A 24,547-nucleotide genomic window follows, 5' to 3' on the forward strand; every position below is an offset into this window, starting at 1 on the left:
CTGTTTCCACCATGATCATCTGTCTTTGTTACCATCACTGCCATTCTTCACCACAACATCCACGCATCCACAGCCACTCTCACCAACAGTCTTTGCCATATCCCCACCATCACCTCCACCACCACCACTAATCTCCACAAGGAACACAACCACTATCAGTCATACTCTCTGTGAACTGCACCGTTACACTTACACTTGGTAAATGAGTCCTGGAGTCTACCTGGAGGGTATTCTGGGGATCAACGCCCCCGAGGCCCGGTCCACGACCAGGCCTCCCGGTGGATCAGGGCCTGATTGTCACACATACATGTGTAAAAGACATCGTCGCACCAACACTTTGTACTGCACCAACACACCCACAGTGTGTGTGTCACTGTTACACCTACACTCACCTCTCACACACACTAACTGTTGTTCTCTTATTATGTAACTAAAACGAAGATGCGCACTGTAATTTCCTAAAGTGCTTCGCTCTTGTCTATGATTACATTAAAGAATGAAATGAAAAAGGAAACAAGGAGAGGAATTGGGAAGGCTAGACAGAAAAAAAGAAGGAGATAAACGAGGATGAAGAGGAGGAAGGAAAGGATGGGAGAGGAAGGGGAAGAAACGGGAGGAAAGGGAAGGAGGGAAGGAAGGATGATACAGCCACAGAGTGGAGAGAATCTTCACGGAAACAGATACTGACTCATGAAAGCTTTTCTCCCAACTGCCACGTAACTACCAAACCATGCATAAACTGTTCCCTAACATGGATCGATGCCCACACTCATGTTCGTGTTCAGTGCAAGTGTCATGTAGAAAACAAAGACGGAAGAGGATTGTAAGACAATGCAAGACTGTAATATTTATGAGTACCTATACCAATTTCATTTGTACTGAATCAAATTTCTTTGCAATGAATACGCATATACGCATACATTATTTTTTTTATAACGAGAGATCTGTGATTAAAATAGCTGATATAATTCAACCCTGAGATTGGGAAAGAACAAATACCTGGCAGTGCAGTATCAACCAAGTAGGAAAACTCTGCTTGTGGTAGAAAGGCAGAAGGATTCAAGAATAAAATCACAATTTTATCCCGGAGATCTTATAAACATGGTACCGTTTTCAGTATAATGCAATAATACTCTTCAAAAAATTCATGAAAGACTTCATGGCAACATAGACCAGCTACGTGATACCAGTACTGGAACATGAAACACCAGCATGGAATGTGCAGTTCCACAGCATGCAAGAAAATTCGAAATGGTTGAAAAGTTTCCTACCGGCCTAGTCCCTGAGGTAAAGAATTTGAATTATGAATATTTAAACAGCTGAACATCGCCAACACTAGAGGCATGAGAGAACAGACATGACAGGACCATAATCATAGGTTATGATGAGGTCAATGTCGATAGACTATACACAAATATAACCCGTACATAGAGGAAACTTATGATGAATCGGTCCGACTTGGACAATTAACTAGTCATACCCGACGGACTGTTTAACAGGAATGAGACCTGTGCTAGTGGACACAGATTAAAGCTGAAACTCAAAATTATCAAGATGTAAATAGTCTTCAGGTGGGACGGCAGAAAACAAACAGGAAGCAGTGCGAAAGTCGTAAATGTTGAAAATTCCATTCACTGTTAATATGCAAATATGGTAAAACCGTTGGAGTTCAGTGCCCGTGAATATAAGTAATTGTAGAAGAGTGCTATCTCAGAGCTCACAGTCTCAGGTCTCTGATTTCCAATATTGTGGTTATATCCTAACCCTATCATTATTAGAAATTTATTAGAGTGTACCTAATAAGACGTTCATCAGCGGCTTTAAAACATGAAAAAAAAAAAACATACCACGGGCGGGGATAGAACCAGCGATCAGAGAGTCTTAAAACTCCAGACCGTCGCATTTGTGGTCACAGTGGTGCCTATGATAACCTTCCTATGGTGTAGAAATATACCTAGTTGGACGAATCTTATTGTGGCTAGCTGGTCCAGGGGCTAACGCGACAGTCTGGAGTTTTGAGACTCTCTGATCGCGGGTTCTATCCCCGCCCGTGGTATGATTTGTTTGCAATCGTATAATTACGATTTCGCGAGTCAAAACATGAAAACAAGTCATAGTCGTGCCGTAAACCCGAGCTAAAGAAAGATTATAAAAAACATAGCTCCCCCAGAGTATATTTATATAAGTACATAATGCTGATTTATCCTCCTAACGCTGGCAAAATAAGGGAAAAGAAAAAGTAGAAAGAAAGGAGAAAATAATTAATGGTTTACGACTTACTTTGTAGGCAGTGGGTCGGCTTTAGGCTAGCATCTGGGAGTGTTTCTTGGTCTGCTTGGTAGGACGCTCTGTTAGGGAGGGAGAGATGTATGATTTACCCAACGTTATGAACACATTACTTACAGGGAAAACATTACTTGCTGGGAAAAACATTACTTGCTGGGAAAAACATTACTTGCAGGGAAAAACATTACTTGCAGGAAAACAAACATTACGTGCTGGGAAAACAAACATTACTTGCAGGGAAAAAACATTACATTCAGGGAAAACATTATTTGAAGGGAAAACATTTACATTCAACTCATTACTGTTATAAAAAATGCATAATCTACAAAGAAATGAATTTTAAAACATAACGTAAACTGATACAAATAACAGGATAACTAAAAAAACTATCCTCATAAATTTTAACCGAGCACTAACCTGATAATGTATTTTATGCTGTTTAATTTCGTTAATGCTATCAAATTGCAAGGAACTAAATTTAGGGACCAACAAAAACACTGTACCCAAAAACCTTTAATCTAAGCATTTGAAAAAAAAATATGCTACAAAGCTTGCAATTCATTACGACAAAAAAAAAGAAAAAAAAAAAAAGAAAGGTAAATATAAAGTACAAAAGGTATCAAAATGAAAATCCCAGTCACAAATTCACTAAAAAAGATACAAGTTTGCTCTTATTCTTTGTTCAAATATACTGCATCAGCTAATAAACATTTTTAAAAATTATAAAATATCCCCGAGGATGCGACAGGTACCTTGACGGTCATGAAATCCCCACTATAAATGAAACATACAAAAGCATTATTAAACTGTTAAGTATTTCTGCAGTCCGCGGAAAGCCACAAATAAGAGAGGAGCAGGAGTAATTGCAAGCAGTTGGCTGTGAGTGAGGCAAGTGTGCCCTATTCTCAGTCTTCAGTGTGTGGTAAAACGTACTCGTGTAATTGTATAACCTGCTACCCGTCTTTAGGGCTTACCGGGCCTGCTTTTCCGTGGACATGCTATACTGATGGTAGATTATAGTTCAGAAGAAAGGTGGGTGGTAGGCTTGTATATATATATACTGGAGTATGAATGAACAGGGATATACATGGTAGCCATTGTGGTGAAGAGCGATAAAGGGCTGTTGAGGCGTGGTAGGAGTGAGTGGAGCGTTGTAGTATGGGTGGAAAACCATGACGAGTCGAGGAGTATACATGAGAATACTACCTATATCCTCCAAATTCGTCACAACCTCAAATTTCCACATACTAAGTTCAGGCACACTCTCCAAGCTCCGGCACACCCATCTCACACCCTACAAGCTGCCCGAACTCTACCACTGCCCGTAGTTACTGTAATCTATAATTCATTCACTCTTCTGGCTAGTACTACCAATCTACAACACCATAATTTACAAGAAAATAAAATATTATTCGTGATCATATTTTTTTCAATACTTTCTATAAACTTCAACACTTTCCAGAGGTCTCCAATCTTTAACAGTCTCCAGCTTCAAATAATCTGCAACCTTCAACAATCCAACATAAACGCTACAACCTTCAACAATCTTTCCATTCTCCAAAAGTCTCCAATCTCAAGCAATTTAAACAGCCTTCGGATAATAAGGGAGGGACGTGTGACGGTCATAGCAAACAATACAAGTGCAGCACACGCTCTACAGCCCCTGCTTCACCTCAAAGAATAAAAATACGCTAACGGCGTGCAACACAAACACACTAACGGTGTGAGATGACCAGTGTGCAGTGAAGACCTTAGCTTATTATCTGTTCTTGGTCTGCTGAGATTCTAAGGATGTCTTCTCTGAACTTGGAGCAACTTTGAGTACGTTCAGATTAAGGCGGGACTTAGCCATTGAAAATAAATTCATTGGCTTAGAGAGGAGTGCAAGGGTCATCTCTAGAACATAGAAGAGACCACTTGCAACAATGATGATACCTGCTACATTGAATGGAATCCGGTGGAAAGGACTGAAGCTGAAGATGAAGAAGGTCCAAGAGACTGCTGCTTGATGATTTTGACAGTCGGCCATAGAGAACATCCAAATCAAGGTAAGAATGTTTTTGCGAGAGATTTCAAATTATATTAAGAAGACCTATGACAGATTCAACTTACCTGAAAATGTTCAAATACCATTGCAAGACATGACTAACAAAGGGTGGGAAAACTAAAATAAAAGCAAATATCCAATATAAAACTGCATGCACACTGTTGCTTATACTGCTCTATTAAAAAAAAATTACATACAATTTTAAGAAGAGTATGGGTGTTCATTAGTCATGTTAAATGTATTCAAGAACCATATACTGTGAAAACCGTTGAGCAAATCATAGAGGGCTTCATGGCATTTTCTCTCATTTATTGGTCCCATTATAGTAGAAACAGACTTGAATTATGGTTATATTACATTCATGAAAAAAATGCTGAATCCGTAGAACCATACATCGCCTGGAGTAATGGAAGTCAAATAGATTGTATCCAAAGAATGGGAGTGGTTTCAATTTCTTGCATTAAAAACTCATTTGCATCAAGGAACTTTTCGCTTTCCACTGAAGGAAATTCATGAGGAAACAAGATACCAACTCCATCGTCACTGGCGACAATTATCAGTTTTTACTATCACTTCTTTTAAAGTAAATGCACTTAGTTCCGACGGACGTGCTGCCTACAAAAATGCAATGAAAGTTATCTAGACGCAAACAGATGGTAACTTTCTAGGGAAATGCATCAGAAGAGCTAGGCGAGCCAGATAGAGCAGTCTGGGGACCGGATATATTTTGATATACATAAATGCCAGTGATAGCGAGTTGTGCTATAACAATTTACTGATGAAACAGAACTAGGAAGCAAAGTTTCCATATGCCTTGAACGTGATAATGTTAATGCGAATAGTGCATATAGGAAACAAAAAATAATTATATTGAAACTACAAATAAATAAGGAAAAAGACCGGAGAGAACCTAATTTGAAGTCAATCAGATAGTGCAGTGGGGAAGTAATAAAAAAAACAAATATAATCCTAGATTTAATGTGGAAAAAGACACGTTTTATCAATATGACTGATGAAGCCACCCGTGGGGAAACGGTTCCTTTAATAAATGTCCTGAATTGGCACATCAATCTTGTTTCAATTCGAGAAAGTTGTGCTCATTCTATATAATCATTGATAAAGTTCTTTTCTAGTATATTGTATGCAGGCTCGGTTACCAGGAAGGATAATGATGAGCAGGCGGGTTTCAAGCGCCGAGTGACCTAGATCAAAACGTCAAGCGAATAAATCCTGTTTATATGAACAATATATATTCAACAAGGGCTAGGAGACCTTATCGAAAGCATTTAAACTTACCCAAGGACATTCAACTATAACACTATTATTATTATCACACTGGCCGATTCCCACCAAGGCAGGGTGGCCCGAAAAAGAAAAACTTTCACCATCATTCACTCCATCACTGTCTTGCCAGAAGGGTGCTTTACACTACAGTTTTTAAACTGCAACATTAACACCCCTCCTTCAGAGTGCAGGCACTGTACTTCCCATCTCCAGGACTCAAGTTCGGCCTGCCGGTTTCCCTGAATCCCTTCATAAATGTTACTTTGCTCACACTCCAACAGCACGTCAAGTATTAAAAACCATTTGTCTCCATTCACTATCAAACACGCTCACGCATGCAAAAAAAAACAAAAAAAACTCACAAATCACAGAAATAATACCCAATGCAACCAAAACTGCAAGTGCTACTACTCCATTAAAACAGTAGCAGTATCAGTACTAGCAACAACAGCAGCAGTGTCAATACCAGTACAAGCAACAACAGCAGCAGTGTCAATACAACTACTAGCAGCAGCACCAACAACCATTGCAAATAAAGCAGTGTGTGTGTGTGTGTGTGTGTGTGTGTGTGTGTGTGTGTGAGTGAGTGAGTGAGTGAGTGAGTGAGTGAGTGAGTGAGTGAGTGAGTGAGAGAGAGAGAGAGAGAGAGAGAGAGAATGAGAATACCGATACTATTCTAGAATCTGGTAGTAGTGCTTCGACAGCAAGCTCTGAGCCAGGAGTTTCTCCACCAGAGAACGGTGCAGTTAGTGATCTGGGAACTATCACTGCACCTGATCACCTGCTACGCCGAAGTACGAACAGCAGGGACACATCTGTCAGAACTGGTAGAGGGCGGGGTAGAGGACGTGGAGGAGGACGTGGTGGAGGAAGACATCTACAGCCGTCTCACCCTCCACTAACACAGTTCCAGCGGCAGAATCCGAGGACAAATCTGCGAAACACAGGAGGTACAACAAATCCTAGTCCACCCTCCCAGGCACCTAGGCTGTGCTCTCGCTGTCACCGGAAGGGGCACTCTGCCAACAACTGCCTGCGAGATACCAGGTGTAACTACTGCTACAAGAAAGGACATAAGGAGGACCAGTGTCGGAAGAAAAAGGAACTTGACAGACAGGGCCACCTGTTTAGAGACCTGTTCTCAGAACAAACCAGCAGGATCTCTGAATTGGTAAACACTCTCACACGTCACCCACTTAGCTACTCCTATCCCAGCCCATCAGGTGGGATTGGGCCTTATACAAGACCACAGACCTACATCCCTGCAGCTGCCTCAGTACCCTACCTCTCTCAAGGGCAGGCACCTTACATTCCCTACACACCCACCACCTCAAGCTGACCACTTCATCATGAGGAGCCAGTCTATCAGCATCCTGTCGGCCAACATTAGAGGTTTCATTACTAATGTTGGAGAGCTCACACATAGCTTTGTGAACACTCGACGTCCCGACATGATAGCTGTTGTTGAAACATTTTTGGATGACAGGACTCCAGAAAATTTTGCAAGAATTGCTGGCTACACCTCATGGATGAGAAGAGACAGGCAAGGGCAAGGAGGTGGTGTTGCTGTGTGCTTCTCTAAAAGTGTTCATGCCCAGCACATAGATGTTGCCACCCCTACACATCTTGAAATGATGTTCTTCAAGCTCTGTATAAACACTAGTACCTCTGTACTAGCATGTGCAATGTACAGACCTCAGTGGCAACATGCAGACCCTATCAACTTCCTAATGGAAAATATTGACTCCCTTCTGCTACAACACAACTGTCAACATATTATAATTGTTGGTGACCTCAACCAGCACCTTATACAGAGGGACTTTGATGACCTTCTTGCAGTGTTTGACATGAGAAACTTTGTTGATTTCCCTACTCATATCTCTGGCTCCTCCCTTGACCCAGTAGTGAGTGATCTGGCAGAAGGCATAGTCACTTGTCAACCCCTCGGCTACGTTGGATCGTCTGACCACAAGGCTGTTTTTACCACACTTAAGATCCCAACAGAACGAGGTGAGGAGTCCACACGCACAACCTGGCTATGGGAAAGAGGTAATTGGCCAGCCCTTTGCTCTGAGCTCGCCACCACCGACTGGAATGCTCTTCTCCAGGGGGATGTTGACAACCAAGTGAAAGCCTTCACTGGACACATCCTTAATCTGCAACAAGAACACATTCCTCACCGGCAATATGTGACAAAGCCTACAGATCAGCCTTGGTTTGGCTTTCGTTGTAGAGAGGCTGCTACTGCTAAGTACAAAGCATGGCGAAGGTATAAGAGACATCCTACCACCTATAACAGGAACTTGCACATGCAAGCCTGTAGGCATATGGGTGATGTTCAAAAGTGGGCCATTACTAAATGGGAGGTGGACACTAAAAGAAAGTTAGCATCAGGTAGGGTAGGCTCCAAAACCTGGTGGTCCCTGGTCAAGGACAGACAAGGTTATCTGCCTGATGAACTTATTCCACCTCTAAATCGACAGGATGGGACCACCTCTACTAGTAGTCAAGAGAAGGCGGACCTCTTTGCTGAACACTTTGCTACCAAAATGCAAGTTCCTGATCCAGCAAGGGACCCTCCTTGGCTAGCTGCAAGAACTGTGTCAAAGCTGTCAGTGGTGACAATAAGGCAGGAGGAGGTGCATTTCCTTCTTAAATCACTTGACCAAGAAAAGGCTGTGGGCCCAGACAAGTTGAGCCCAAGATTGTTGAGAAGATGTGCAGACCAGCTAGCAGCACCTCTAACTCGCATCTTTCAGCACTGCCTAGTACAGTGTAAATGGCCCTCTCCATGGAAAGAGGCAAATGTAGTCCCTGTTCACAAAAAGAAGAGCAGAGCAGAAATCAGCAACTACAGACCAGTGTCACTCCTGTCAATCACTGGTAAGATCCTTGAGACAATAATCTCAAGACAAATGACAGATTTTTTTTGACTACCACTCACTACTTTGTGATCGTCAATATGGCTTCAGGAAAGGTTACTCTGCTGCTGATCTGTTGTTAAACCTCTCCACTAAGTGGCACCAGTCACTGGATGAATCCAAAGTCAGCTGTGTGGTAGCACTGGACATTGCTGGCGCTTTCGACCGGGTGTGGCACCAGGGCCTCTTAGCAAAACTTCAAGCACTGGGAATTGCAGGCTCTACGCTATGTCTCCTCAGTGATTACCTTCATGGTAGATCTCTAAGTGTAGTCCTCAATGGAACGGAATCAGCAAGGCATCCTATTGGGGCAAGCGTTCCACAAGGAAGTGTGCTGGGTCCACTGTTATGGAATGTCTACTTCAACGACCTTCTTCATCTCATCCCAGAATCACATGCATATGCAGACGACTGTACACTGACATTCACTTATCCAAGAGAAGAAATGCCAGCTGCTCTAAGCTACATCAATCACCAGCTGAGAGCTATATCAGCTTGGGGAAATAGATGGCAAGTAACATTTGCACCTGAAAAAACGCAAATGATGTTCGTCTCTAGGCACCATGATGGTAATGCTGGCGCAGTAGTAAGGATGAATGGGACGATGTTGGCACCTGGAGAAGAAGTTGATATCCTTGGGGTGAAATTTGACTCCAAACTAACCATGAAGAACCATGTTGTAAATCTTGCAAACAAGGCAGCCAGGAAGCTTACAGCACTTCGCCGTATCTCGCATCTGCTTGACAGTAGGGGTTGCAAGATCCTGTACGAGGCACAAGTACGCTCACACCTTGAGTATGCTCCACTTTCTTGGTTTGCCTGCCCCCCCTCTCATCTGCGACTGCTTGACAGAGTAGAGAACAGAGCAAGACGTCTCATCTCTCGCCTGGACCCATCCTGGATAGATCTGTCATTTCAGCAGAGCCTTCAACATAGGAGGGATGTGGGTGGCCTTACTGTTATGTACAAGGCCAATATTGTCAAAATACCACACTTGGATCCACTTCGAGGACAGCGTGAAACAAGCTTTTATGCCACAAGACGGGCAGAAAGCAGCAACTTCACTCTGGCTGTACCCTTCTCCAGAACATCACTCCATCTGAGATCATACATACCCAGGATGACTCGAGTATGGAACACATTCGTACAGCATAATGATGTCAACGAGATAACGTCAGTTGATCAAATGAAAATGCTGGCCCACAGATGGCTCCAACTTCATCCTGTTCCCTACTTGTATGTCTCATAACAAAAATGCTTTCAAATGAGCTGATGTAGGTAACAGCTCTTAGCTTGCCAATAAAGTTAGGAATCCTTAACCTGTAAATAGCTGTCAATAAAGCTAGGGATCCTTAACCTTGTCAAACCCTGTGTAAAAAAAAAAAAAAAAAAAAAAAAAATACAAAAAAGAAAAAAAGTCTCTGTTGCCGGAAAGTTTAAATTCGTGGAATGTCCACGTGCCACTGTAGCCACATCGACCACTAAATACAGACCGAGCTACTACATCCAGATCAACGACTAGGAAACATATGCTAGTACGGGGCACCAACAAAAGGTGTCGTAATCATTGGAAAAAAAATCATCCGAGATTCATACATTATGTTCTTGATAACAGGGAAGGGAAGGATAACTTATTCTTTGGATCAAGAGTCTGTCCCCCCGTGTCAAGGGATCAGAACCAGAAAATTACAGCACACCGTCCCTTCAACACCAACAAAGGACCAGCAACACAGTACCAACATCGCAATAGCTCAACTATCAATCAAAACTAAGTTTATCTCTCATTACGCCATCCTGCCACATCCGTTACTAAACACTGACGCTTGAGAGTGGCATCCTCCCCAGCAGCACCAGTACTCATTCTGTAACATATTCCAATCTAACCTCGTTTTAATAAGTTACTTTTATTGATTTCTAACGTCTATTTGTTAATGCTTCCTATGAATTTACAAAAATACTAATTTTCCTCCTTTTAGGTTACATTAGGTCTGGATAGGCTAGGTTTGGTATGGTTAAGATAAATTTGATTAGGGTATACATGTACAAATGAATATTTAGCCACAAATAGACATATTAGAGGGTTGTGACAGATCTTGTAAGAAGAAAGCAGAGCATAATAAGGAAACGTTCAAATCTGAATAAATAATTGTGATGAGAGAATACACTGCATCTTCTTATAATTAGAAACAACCTTTTCCTTATGAGTTTTATTCACATTAGTCTTCTGCCATAAGCATTTAGTTAAAAAAAAATCATATGAGTGATCTGTAAAAATTAGGCTATTATATATACCATTGATTTACATATACAGCTAATGCCTTTACCAAACAAAGCTCTTGTCTAAAATAAAACTATCAAACATGAAAATGCTTATACCATAAAATCAAAGCATTTCATGTGTATAAAAAAAATAGACTTCACAAAAAATACATGTATAAATTTCCAGACTACAAGAACAACCCTTACATCATTAAAATACCATAAAATGTGTGATTTACTTCTAGCACTTTCAGTCATTTACAAAAAAATATAAATTTACGTGAGTACCAATAGAAATCGCATCTGTCGCGTTCACCAGACGGAGGATCAAGCCTCTGTCACGTCTTGCGCTGAATGACCCACATGGGTTTATCGCTTAATATGTATTCATGTATTTACAAGAAAAACTAAATCCTCGGCAGTCTTCAACAAATAATTTATTCAACAAAGCACCCTATATCAATATTCATTCTTTTTATAACAAATATATTTTCATACAAAAATGGTATTCCTTCCATAGTAGGGATGAAGTATTGTGTGTCCATCAGCAGAATAATAATGTACGACCACCAACAGTAAATAACGCAACACTCCAAGAATCTTCCGTTCATATTATAGCATTTAGAGTGTAGATGAAAGTTACCGAGACATTTACTTGGCCAGTATGCACTTCCCATTGGAGATAATTAAAATTTAACCAGTAACTGACAACATTTCTAAGAAGTAATTTTAAACTTTCCAATAAGATATAGTAATCAGCATCTATACTTACGTTTCAGGAAGATACGGTTGGTATACACTGTGCTGATCACTAGTTATTCTTGACACATTCTAAATAAACAATTCAAATATTTTACTCAGCAGTCATGCCAGGAGTCACGGCTATTGTTAATGCATTCCAGGAAGATTCAGTACATCAATTCACATTACAAGAAGGCTTCACCACTAACGTTGCAGGTAGTGACAACCATTTCTAGCACATCTGATTAAGATGCAATCATTCCAGACATAATTAAGAAAGTCAAAACTAGGTCAAGGCAGATTCAGTGACAGCAGGGCAATTGAGAACACAGATCCCGTTGGTTATTATGTAGGTAGAGGTTCAGTCCCGAGGCACTATCATACCGCTCCATCGCCGTATCCCAATCACCGTAACGTCGTCATCATAAGTCTCGCCATCGTGACCATCATCATTACCCTTTTACCGTGACCTCATCACCGAATCCCCATCGTTATATCTCACATTACTATAGACTTCATAGACGCAGCCCCATTAGTGTAATACCTCCTTCAATGTTCCCATTACCAAGATGTTATTGCTGCATAGCTTAAACTAAGCAGCACCAGGTTGGAGTCCCCGCCTTATTATGCATTCTCAAAAGCTTAGAAATTTGTAATTGTTGTTAACTAGATTAGCGCCCAGAGCTAAGAGAGGTACAATACGGGAGACTAAAGAAAATGAACGTGATGACACTGACAGAGAGGATAAGGGAGACATGATTACGAGCTAGAAAAAACACATGGGAAATAATAGATGGAAGATAAAACAAACATGGATCCCATGGATGTTAGAAAGTTTTCATTCTTAGGGTAACAGAATAGTGAAATGAATGGTTTTGAAGCAAATTTCATACACCGCTTTAGGAATGTTTATGACTGGGTTAAAACACAAAACAGTAATGCCGATCTATGAAGCTTAAGAGGCGGAGCCAGGTCTGGACCCCCGTAAGCACAAGTCGGTACAAATTGTCAAGTACACACACAATGACTGATAAAATTTTCCTATATTTTCATGTGAGCGCATTGTCTGATGACTAACTTCCGGAGGGAGAGAGAGAGAGAGGGGAGAGAGAGAGAGAGAGGGGAGAGAGAGGGGAGAGAGAGAGAGGGGAGAGAGAGAGAGAGAGAGGGGGGGGAGAAAGTGAGAGAGGGGGGAGAGAGAGAGAGGGGAGAGAGAGAGAGAGGGGAGAGAGAGAGAGAGAGAGAGAGAGAGAGAGAGAGAGAGAGAGAGAGAGAGAGGGGAGAGAGAGAGAGAGGGGAGAGAGAGAGAGAGAGAGAGAGAGAGACAGAGAGAGAGAGAGAGAGAGAGAGAGAGAGAGAGAGAGAGAGAGAGAAAGCCACCTGCATTGTCAACGGTCAACAGGAGCTTAGGAAGACAAGAGTTAGCAATGGAATTTCACCACTCCAGGATGAAAAAAACGGTAAGAAACATAGGTTCAACGGAAATCAAGAAAAAAAAATGGAAGTTCAAAAGGACTTTAGGATGACGAGAGTAATCGGCGAATTCACACAGTACTTCAAGTGGGTGTCTTGATGCCAGTGAAAGGCTCACGATCCAAGGAACTGGTGCAGTTCTCCCCATCAGTGAAGTAATCCTGATTTCCTCCCATTCCCCATTCGCTACAGCGTATGACTTCGTAAGAATTTTGCATTTCCCCTATCAATAAATAATAATAATGATTATAATGTATAATAAATTCAGCTCGTTAATATTCACCAATACTAATCAATGGGACGCATCAAAACCTTGAATAAAAAATGGGAAGCTGAATAATTTCTTGGGGCTTTAACCTGATAAATTATTCAACAATTCAGGAGGGTTCATTAAGGCTGTATGCCACAAGTTTACCTCCAGCAAAGATACTTGAATCCCCTGATATAGTGATTTAAGGTATTATTATATTATTGTCAAAAGAAGCGCTAAACCGAAAGGGTTATACAGCATGGATTAAAGTAAACTCGCCTGCCATGAGAGATACACCCCTCTAAGTGTTTTTGCAATACACTGTTGCTCTCCATATACACATCAGTAATGGAACTTCGCACTTGTGCGAAGTGCCTTAATGATTTACCCACAAGGAATATTGGTTTATTTACAGTTTCAGTAGCCAGCGTGATTGGTTTCAAATAATTTGTTGAAAGTCACCGTATGGTGACAATAGCAAGTGACTGTCATTATGCCGGGGCGCTTACCAGGCATAATGCCGTGACGAAAAACAAAGGCTTACCATAGAGGGGGGTCTTTTTTCGTCAGTGCATTATATCGGGTAGCAGCCGTTAGCATGACGTCACGGCCTACCACCGCACTCCACAGTGACTCTTAAGTGCTCACGTGGTTGCCGTGGTGAGAGGAAGTGTTGCACTTTTCTCTCTCATCCATCCCATCTTCGTCCGGTGTTCCCTTTCGTTTTGGGGCTATACATGTTTGATTATGGGTAAAAGGAAGTCTTTAACGACTGAAGCTATGGGGCTTCACATAGCTGGGCACCAAACGAAAGAAATCGTGGAGAATGTTGGTGTGTGTGTGTGTGAGAGTTCAGTGAGGAACTGGGTGCAGCAATTCATAGCTGGTGGCTGTGTTGTTAATGTCTGCTAAACCTCGGCCTGGCCCCTCGAAAAAGACATCTGTTCGTACATTAACTGTGTTAAAGAAGCAGTTAGAGAGTACACTTAACATAACTGTTAGAGAATTGAAAGGAAAGAACCCACATCTTCTCTCAGATGTGTCTGTAAGAACTGTTAATAGACATGTGTCAGAATTGGGCTACAGTAGTCACCGCCAGGTTAAGAAACCGATCTTCTCCAAGCCACAGAAGAAACATAGGCTGGATTATGCAAAGAAATATCTTCACTGGAATCCTCAACAATGGTCTGAAGTACTCTGGAGTGATGAAGCAACCTTCACCGTCACCTGTAACCGTTGGGGACATGTTTACCTGCCTAGAGATAGTGACCGGCTAAACCCACGCTGAACCTATGGGACCACTAAACACCCAGACTCGCTCATGGTATGGGGGTGTTTCAGTACTCAAGAGTGTTGGTGAACTCATAATGCTTCCCACAAACCAGTATGTGAACCAGTATAATTATCTGGAGTTGTTGTGTGACAATTTACCTGAGGCGTTGATAAGTGTTGGGCTACGGTTTTTATGCCGGACGGTGCACCGTGTTATACCCCCAAATCTCTAGTTTAGTGGCATAAGGACTGTGAAATGAGGTTCTTTAACGACTGGCCAGGCAATTCCCTAGACCTAAACCCTATTGAGAACCTCTGGTCAATAGTGAAAAGAAGTTTACTGGGCCAGGATATCAGTTCCATCCCGCGGCTGGAGGCTGCTCTACACGAGCCATGGAATAATATACCTCCCCAAACCCTCAAGAATTTGTGAGAGTCTTCCTACACGACTGAGGGACGTGATTAAGCGTAAAGGACGCAGCACCAAGTATCAAAACCTCAATAAGTGTGCAAATATTTATATTATAATCTTTCAAGGTATGTGTGTGTGTTTGGTACGTGTGGGGGAGAGGGGCGGCATAATGCCGTGAGACTAGCAGTGTGTGTATATATATATATATATATATATATATATATATATATATATATATATATATATATATATATATAGAGAGAGAGAGAGAGAGAGAGAGAGAGAGAGAGAGAGAGAGAGAATCCTTGATGATGCAGCTGCTTAGGTAATAATCATTAGAATGTAAACCAGCCGTCACTAGCATCTCTGCCTTCCTTGCTAATGGGAGCAGCTAGTTAGAACCCGACCTCGGCAGCGCTAGGTAGCAAGTTAGAACTCGACCGCAGTGCAGCTAGTTAGAACTATCTATACCTTATCTAGTTAACTCTGTTGGGTTTCGACCTAGCCCTGGTAAATTTCAATCTATGTTGTGTTAAAACTTAGTCTGTGGAAGGTATCCAAAATATTCCTCAGGAAGCAATGTTAGTACGGATAAGCTAGTTAAAAAAAAAGGACAGTAGGATACTACGTTTATATTAACTATGTGAAGTATTAATCCCTTGTTAGTTATTCAGCTCGAGAATTGTAGTCTGTCTTCTGTCTGCAAATAGAAATGGAGGACAAGCTACTTATTTGTATCCTCTTCTCAGCTGAAATATTAATACTTCAGTGCTGTTTCATTGAAGCGTAAGCCAGTAGATGAGGTTTGTGGTTTTCATTAATCTCGTGTGATACTTTACAAGGAGAGTGCCTTTGACCTTATTACCTTCCATTCAGCAGGCGATGTATAACTCTTGAGAGTTCAGCGGGTCCCCATAATAACAATAATCTGTGATAGCAACAGCTCAAGACACTTAATGAGCCATCTTTTTGTCTCATCTTTAAGTGTAACTTAAATCAGGCAGAAACTGACAGCAATAAGAGTTTAAAATTAATGTCCTAGGATTTTTAGGCACGGTTAGTTTATACCAGCGTAAACTAACTTATACTTATGTATAACTAACCGAAAATAACTTAACATAGACAACCGACTGGGTGTTTTTATCCTCACGAACGATATTTACATTCTTTCTTGAGTAAGTAACGCTATAGTGTTACTTTTTTTTTTTTTTTTTTTTAGGCCTAGAGACTTTCTGCGGCACATGAAATTATTGACATGACGGCTGTCCGATAAGGTGACTTCTCGTCATCCAAAAGTAACCAGTCAAAAAGTTCAATCTCTTTCCTAGGGCAAGTGAGGACTTGAAATATGAATCAGTGTCGTTCTAGACTTGGAAGAGGGTTGTTCACAATTGCTCGTTATTAGCAATAATTACTTGTTTAGACTTTCGTAAAATAAAAAAAAAAAAAAAAAAAAAACTAAGAAGTTACGGCAAAATATGTAAGAGTGATAAGGTTTTTAGAATATATTAATCTAATATACTACAAGCTCATCCAACTCCCTCCATTATATCACTAACTGCTCAAGTGTTCCGTTGGAAGACAGGGTAACATTTAAGTGGATTTCTTGCCATTTTTAATTTGCGAAGTGAAAAAGTCCCCTATGTACTTTACGGACATGCTAACTATACTCAGCTGTTATGTCCTGCGATTTTCAAGTAGCTGATAGGCAATGTATTCGATCAATGATATTTCGAACTAAAATAGTTATATCGCCTCGTAAAACCTAATAACTAAACTTGGTACATAGATAATATTTTTGAGAGAAAACATTCCATATTCATACGAACAGAAAAGGGAACGAGTAAAACCTGAATACATTCGTGAAAGATACCTTTAACCTTACCCTGCCCATGTTTCTCAAGCAGAAATTATGTACATGGGAGTTAATTTTGAGTGGCATCGTGGGGATGATAGTATACATCTGAAAGCATTGAATTCTGCGATGAGCCGAGGGAGGATAACAGCTCTTAACCTGTTTATTCAACTGTGTAGAAAAAAAGGACGAGCTCATGCCTGTTTAAAACTGGTAAATTGTATGCCAACTGAAAATAATAATAATTAAAACCAACACAACCAATTGATAATACAAATTAATATTAGCGTCAAGGACAATACTTTAATGTGCAGGAATATGAAGATAAAGCTCTAAGAAACGACTCTTGCCTCAGAGCACACAGCAAGATGGTTGACGTGGCCACTACCATGCAGTATTATGATCTCCTGCAAGAACAACTCTCCAAGATGGAAGGTCAAATGTTGAATTTTTCATGTCTAAAATTCCTCACAATATGTGTGTGTGTGTGTGTGTGTGTGTGTGTGTGTGTGTGTGTGTGTGTGTGTTGTGTGTGTGTGTGTTGTGTGTTGTGTGTGTGTGTTGTGTGTGTGTTGTGTGTGTGTTGTGTGTACGCGCGCGGGTGGCTGGGTGTGTGTTTGTGTGTGTGCCTGTGTTAGTCTTTGTGTCTGTGTGTGTGTGTGTGTGTGTGTGTGTGTGTGTGTGTGTGTGTGTGTCAACAAGCACCTCTACAAGACACAATCACACCGTCTACTATCAGAAAGAAACATCTCAAACAATATTCAATATCGATGGCACAACCAGGCTGACCGGCGCCAGCTAACGGTGTTTCCACACAGAAAATCTATCCACTGCATACTTCTCCAGTTACAAAATCTAATAACGAAAAAAAAGTTGATAGTCCACGAATTTACCACAAGACTGAGAAGGTTGTAGCACGGCATTCCAAGTAGTGCCATTAAGTTTTTAACAAAACTGGTACACCCGCAGTCTGCGTCTACCTTGTTTTACATGCAGCCAAAAATAATTTATATGTAACTTGTTTTCGTAAGCAATGTCCAGTGTTAATCTGCATCTTTCTTAGCACGCATTATTTTCATGTTACGTTAGATTTTCATAGGTTAAGGCAGGTTAAATTGACCTATAAAATATTTAACCATAAATCAGCAAAGTATAAAAAACTTTATCTCGTTCACAGTTAGTTACTTAAGTGTCAAACTTCAGGGTGGAGTTTCAGTTGTAAAGTATTAAGAGTGCCCAAAACTGCCTTTTTCTTCGAAAATGGGAGATGTTGTGCTTCATCTTGTCAACTGAACATTGAGTTTGTGCAAACATTAAAACTACCACAGGTTCGAGTTTTTGAAATTCCTTCTCCTGAAACAGTTAATTTTTAACTGTAATTTTTCCGACTCTTAAACAGCTGGAATAAAAGTTGCACTCCGACTCCGTCCTCCGTCTCGTCATAACTGGAAATTTTCAACCCTATCGAAGAATTTCAGTTAATATTTTCAGAGAATCTGAGTCAAATTACGTTGTGCTTATTTATCACGCATAAGCCCTAAAAAAAGAACATTTCCTCTCCCTTATTTCCCCAAAAGTAAATAATAATAATCTTCAAATAACCACAAGTTCCACAGTTAATTATAACACAAAGCCTTTTGTGAGGATAAATAATTGTTGAAAGCTTCTAATTAATGGAAAGTCTCTCTCTCAGGATAGCGTATTGAAAAAAGATATCAGGATAAAGCGGTAAAATATTATCGTCTTCAGGCATGCCAAAGGCTGGAATTCCTTAAAAACTCGTTAATAATACAGTGCTACTGTAACTTCAGTGCCACACTGACCTTCAGGTGAACGATAATCAATACTGGCAGCATACTACGTCACAGTGAAATGTTCGTTTGTTACTCCCTCCTTCACTTTCTCAACGTAGCACAACCCTCTTGTTCCATGCCTCCAACCCTCCCTCAAACTCTAGCTAACTTTTGTTCCAATAGTGTTAGAATTGAAGCCAAGCTGTGAGAGTAACTAATCTCCTTCACCTCGATGAAGTGGAGGAGAATCGAGCCTCCACCACCTTTGTAAACCCAAACGAGTTTACAGCTTTGCACGAAAATAATTATAGTCATACAATGTATAAATCCTTTAGAACTTAGGGTTCATGTAAAAAGAAAGTAAATAGTTTTGATACACACGTTCTGACTTTCACGGTGTAGACCTGTCAGCTCTCGGCAGTAAAAAATCAGTGCAACACAAAAGAATAACAAAGATAAAATTAACAGGTAAAAATGCTACGCAAATACTGTAACAAGTACATCACTAAATAGTCATTGTCAAAAGACTTGTCTAGAAGCTTTCCCGAGATCCCTACAGGCACTCCGGTAATTGTATAAAAAAAAAAACAGAAGTGAAAAGGCCTATGGCCTGGACAAACACTTAATCTTCGTCAGCTGCACGCCTGTGGCGTGTGGCTGAGGAAACAGGAATGGAGGTTGGAGCCTCGACAAACATAAATGTAAAATAAAGTGGAAAGGAAAGAGCAGAGCATAAGTGCAAATAGATATGGAAAATTGCCGGTGCACTAATAAAAAGAAAGTGCTGCTTTGAATTTAGTCCCCATGCTTTATACCAACACAACAAGCAGTTCCAACTTTTTTTTCAGGGTTGATTGGCTCAAAATTAACCAACAAGTAATAGTTCCCTCGCCAGTCAGCAACCGGATATACCACACGATGTTGTATCAGGTGATCCACCTGATGGTCCAGTTCCTTTCGGGTGTTGTGAGCCATCTCATCACTGCAACTTATGAGAGAACGAGAATAACAGAATGACCCGTTCCATAATCCCTCGGAGCAAAGCTGAAGGAAAAAAAGTTCCCGCTACGCAAGGTAAATTAAAGAGTGTGAGGGCTAAGGGTTACTAGTCAGGCTAAGCCACTCAAACTTTACTCCCTGCACTAAAGTGACCCAGCCTCGAAAGGATCCAACGAGAAGAATATTGTTCCATTTCCTTGATTCTACAACATCAATGAATCCTTCTTGAGGGGGATAATACTTTTTGTCTAGAGTTCAGATTAATAGATGAACCCCCTCCCTATCGGGCTCCCCGACCGCTCCTCAACTTCCTCACGTCAACATCACAGGCACGTAAGGTAGTCGATACTAAATGGGTGCTGTGGGATGTACAATGCTTGGTTCGCAGAGGGGTCGATTAGTCGATTGGTCGAGGGGGTTCCTTAGCTGATTGACCCAGGGGTCGCTCAGTTCGTTATTCTTCGATGTGCTTTCTGGTTGGATGGAAAAATGATTGGTTAGTTGCATGTCTCACATATGGTGACAGTGGTGGTAGTGGTCGTAGTGGTCGAATGCCTTGATGATTGCGTTAATAGTGCAGACTAATGTCTCATCGGTGGCGTCAATGGTGGCAGTGGTGCAGACAGGGGCGTGGCATGGAAGGTACTACTAGAGTGGTGTCGCCAACTGAGGCCGCACCTAGAATGCTTCCACCACTAAGGTGTGTGCTTTGAAAAATTCAGTTTCTAAAGCCCGCAAGCTGATAATTTTCACTTTCGAGTGTATATAAATACAGCCTTGTATTTAAGTTTTTGAACCGATAAATAATCTAACTTTTGTGAAGAAGACAGGTTCCAGAGCAAGCTTTTATTGGGACATTTCGCTCAGTGTAAAGGTTCATCAATATCTAAGCAAAGCAAAATGTTGTCCCAATAATAGCTCACTCCGCAGTTTACATCTTTTCAACACATTGGTCAGTACGCCATGTCAATCCATGCTCTTACATTGATGTCTTTTCTTTATTGTGAACATTGTTTTCATTATTTTAGTAACTAGTTTACTGCACTTTATATTGTTAGGGTAGGAAAGAAGAAACCATTTGTATAAACATTATCACAAAGGAGAAAAGTTTCCCTTTTTTTACCCATTTGATTTTTCTATGCAAATCGTTTCTCATTTTTGATCGATCAACACCTATCTCTTCCAATTAAGGGAACATGATCCAAAAAATTGGACTAAACCTCCCATTCCTTCACATTGAACCTAAATGCATTAAAAGACATCTACGGACACAGCACCACTTCCTGATTAAAATAAATAAAATCAACGTTTTCGACAAAATTTCAAAGGGTATTTAGTTTCCATTTGTGTTCTTACGTCCTGAAATTTCCAGTCTCAAATATGTATTAAGCCTTATTGTATGGCACAAAGTATTTTCCAATTAATTTCGATGAGACTTTCCTCTTAGATTTTGTTTTCGGCTCCGATGCCAGTTTAGTTTCAAACAAGTGAAATTTCTTTAGCTTTCCAAACTAGTATTGCATTTGAAAGACTTCCCTGATGAGGTTTGTAAAGACTAATTTACATTTGTTAGTATAGAACATACCACAAATGCAATTACATGTACTTGCTAAACATGTTCCTTTCCAGAGGACCTTTTATTTAATACACAAAGAACACAATAGCATTATAAACTTTCATTTGTATTGAATATTATCAAACTGTCTGGCACATGCGCATTATGAGCCTCCACATTAATTTCAACCCTTTATGGCATGTAAAAAAAACGGTATTAAGAAAATACAAGTTAATATTTTGTATCATTCAGTAAAATTTCATAAAACTTGCATGATTATCGATAACGCATCATGAGCATGTCTTTTAAACAGTTAAAAATATTCATCATTTCAAGGTAATCACTAATTCACACCCAGGCAACCAGTACAAGGTGGCGATGCTTTCAGTAAAACTGCGGTAGGTACATTAGTTCATGAGGCATATTCGACCACTCCTTCACACAGACCCCTCAAGGAAGGTTCCTTGATGTTGGTGAGGGGCTCTTGATTTAGGAAATTGGATCTGTGCTCCAGTTCCCCGAATTAAGCCTGAATGCCTTCCACATCCCCCCCCCCAGGCGCTGTATAATCCTCCGGGTTTAGCGCTTCCCCTTGATTATAATAATAATAATCCTTCACACAGAACCCATACAGCTGTACATGGTTACTGTATCACCTATTGAACAAATTCTACTTAAATCCTAGAGATTATAGGCCAATAGAAAATTTGTGGTGCAGTCTGAAAGAAACAGTCCTTAGTAACCAGTCTTGCAACATGGCGTTCAGAGGTTTTGTGTGAATGGTCAAGTACGCCATGCGAGAGGTCTGTGAACCTGGCGCCTCCTCGATGTTATCAGCACCAAAGGTTTTACAGAATATTCATTGATAGTGTATGAATAAATAGGTACAACATGCATACGATATAGCCTATCGATACATAAAAATGAATTACGTTGCGTTTAGAGCATACAACATCTCTATTATTAATAATGAGAAGCAACTCTACGGTAGAGCTCTAGGTTCATAGCGAAAGTTAGTTGGGTTCAAATCCCCAGGTAGGACGAATCGCATGAACAAAATACTCTACATCTGCTACCCCTGTTCGCCTAGCAGTAAAGAGGTTGCATCCTAGGGGATGGTATTATACCCTAACTTGGGCTTCGAAATGAGGCAGGAAAACAGTTCATAGCTGTAAATTAAACTCTTTAAATAATCGAAGGATGCTGTGAGAGTACAAAAAAATGTTGATAAAATAACTGTTAATATAACATGTAAAAAGTTAACATTCGACTGCTACTTTTTTTTAAGTAAAAAGAACTTGCAGAATAAAAAAAACGCATATTCGAAGAAACACTTTTTGAGATGCAAGTTTGGACAAAGTATTGTTTGTAATAAATGACGCTGATCCTGTTAATACGAGTACACATTAATTTCTGATTGAGGAAAAAATCTGTCAACTATTTTACAGTGAAAATACACAGACCAAGTTTTCTTCAGTTTAACGGCGTTTAATTATGCCAACAACCCTGTCGTTATTTTATCTTAAATGCTACCTACAGTCATTCCGCGTTTATTGTATTGTCATAACAGACAGTGAGTGCGGCCACAAATATTCAGACTGATCCCATTACATGCAAACAATTTAAGAGGGAATCCGGCATGAACAATGTACTTTTAACCTTAACTGAAATGATGTACTATTAATCTCCAAATTCGGACATTCTTCAAGTAGTTTAACACTGATACTCCTGTCTGTACGTCTCCAGACACAAAAATAAAAATAACTTAGGTGTTAATAGCATCCAGCAAACTCATATTAATCACTTAGTGCCACACAAGTGACTTTTTCCAGCCGAGCATTTCTACCTCTCTGCTTATCCTTCGTTGAAGTGCATTTCTCCACAGCGTTGAACATTACTTACATTATTACTAACATCTACTCAGTCTCCCCAGACGTCATTATCTTCAATATATCCCCATTATCAGCCAATTAGCAATTTAACCATCATTATCTACAAACTCGTTAACAACTATTATGATTATTGTCTTCAGTGATTATCATCATCACTCCAACGCCCTGTGTTGGAACAATGTAGGACGCGATTAGTGGACAATTAAAAGTTACGGGAACTTGGAGTGGAACCAGGGCGTAAACGGAGACGCATTGTTCTGTCGTCCTCTCACAATCTTCGTCGTTTCGTCATGCAGTAATAACATGTTTATTATTCTCACTGTGATAAATAACCCGGAGACTCGAACTAGTAATATATTCATGGTGAAATCACTAAACTCTTAAGGGGTCATACAGTATCTGGAGAAAGGAGAGCAGTCAGATTAAGATAAGTAGAGGCTCAAAATAGATATTAAACTAAGAAACGAGAAACGTTATACAAGGCTATTAACTCTTACGAGGGGACTTGTTGCACTAGTCCTGATAGAGGTCAGGGGGTGAGGGACGTCCAGCTGGTACAAGGAATGACCCTGTAGCGAGAAACAGGTGGTCGATGTAAGGCAGTGAAGGTCAGGTGGTCGAGGGAAGGACAGAGGAAAAGGGGGCATGATAGTGAGACCCTGGGGAGAGGGGTCGTCTTCATGAAGTGGTAGTGGTGTTTATAATCTTTTAATATAGGTTTTTATCACATGACCCGCTTAATGATTATGTATTGCTGGTGTACCTCTGATGAGTATCAGCATATGTACACCACCAACACTTAGCGGTTGCAGCCCAGTCAAAAATATCACCAAAATGTTTTAACACTAATAGGAAAGCTAAAAAGGGAGAGTTCTGACAGACATCACTATTAATCAAATATCTGTGCAAAATGAACGCTGAGACCTTGGATCAAATCCGATTAGCTCCTGCTTCAAAAGCTATGTATGATCGTTACTGATTTTCAGCTTCCTTATCAAGATAATCCGCATCAAGCAGGAATTTATTCCTCTTTATATAACTATGATACAGCCGAGAGAGCAAAAATCTTCACTTAAGAAGTTTTATTCTGCCTTAGTCAAAACGTCCCTCTTTCCCTAGTGTGATGCCTACTCGTTGTGAATCCTCTGAATATTGAGAAGGGAAATTTATCGCATATAATAGCATCTGATAGCTGATGTGAGACGGAGATGGCATGTTAACGCTTCTGTGCCCTCCAATACACACCTGCTTCACGCCACGCATTTGTTCCATCTCGTATCGATCCCAAACTAGACTTTATACTTCCATCCCCCCCCAAACCCACGCCATTCTGGCCTCCCCATTCTTAACATATCACATCCTCCTTTCCATTTCTATACTGTCCCAACACTACCCCATGTCACTCCACACCTGCGCCACCCCACATCTGCCTCTTCTGGCATCGTCATCACAACTGTTATATCACATTTTCTTCACACACACACACACACACACACACTCTCAAGGGC

The 24,547-nt window shown here is 40.6% G+C and overlaps 1 protein-coding gene across 8 annotated transcripts in view; it reads right to left on the reverse strand.

The window, feature by feature from the left end:
• Positions 1–24,547, reverse strand: part of LOC128693776 (uncharacterized) — a 204,135-nt gene that overhangs the window by 75,695 nt on the left and 103,893 nt on the right. For all 8 annotated transcript variants that reach the window (XR_011392762.1, XM_053783629.2, XM_053783628.2 and 5 more), the window contains one exon: positions 2,281–2,348. The gene's annotated coding sequence lies outside the window, so the exon portion shown is untranslated. The remainder of the gene's footprint in view (positions 1–2,280; positions 2,349–24,547) is intronic.

The sequence above is a fragment of the Cherax quadricarinatus genome, chromosome 34 (genome assembly GCF_038502225.1).
Source record: "Cherax quadricarinatus isolate ZL_2023a chromosome 34, ASM3850222v1, whole genome shotgun sequence".
Lineage (NCBI taxonomy): Eukaryota > Metazoa > Arthropoda > Malacostraca > Decapoda > Parastacidae > Cherax > Cherax quadricarinatus.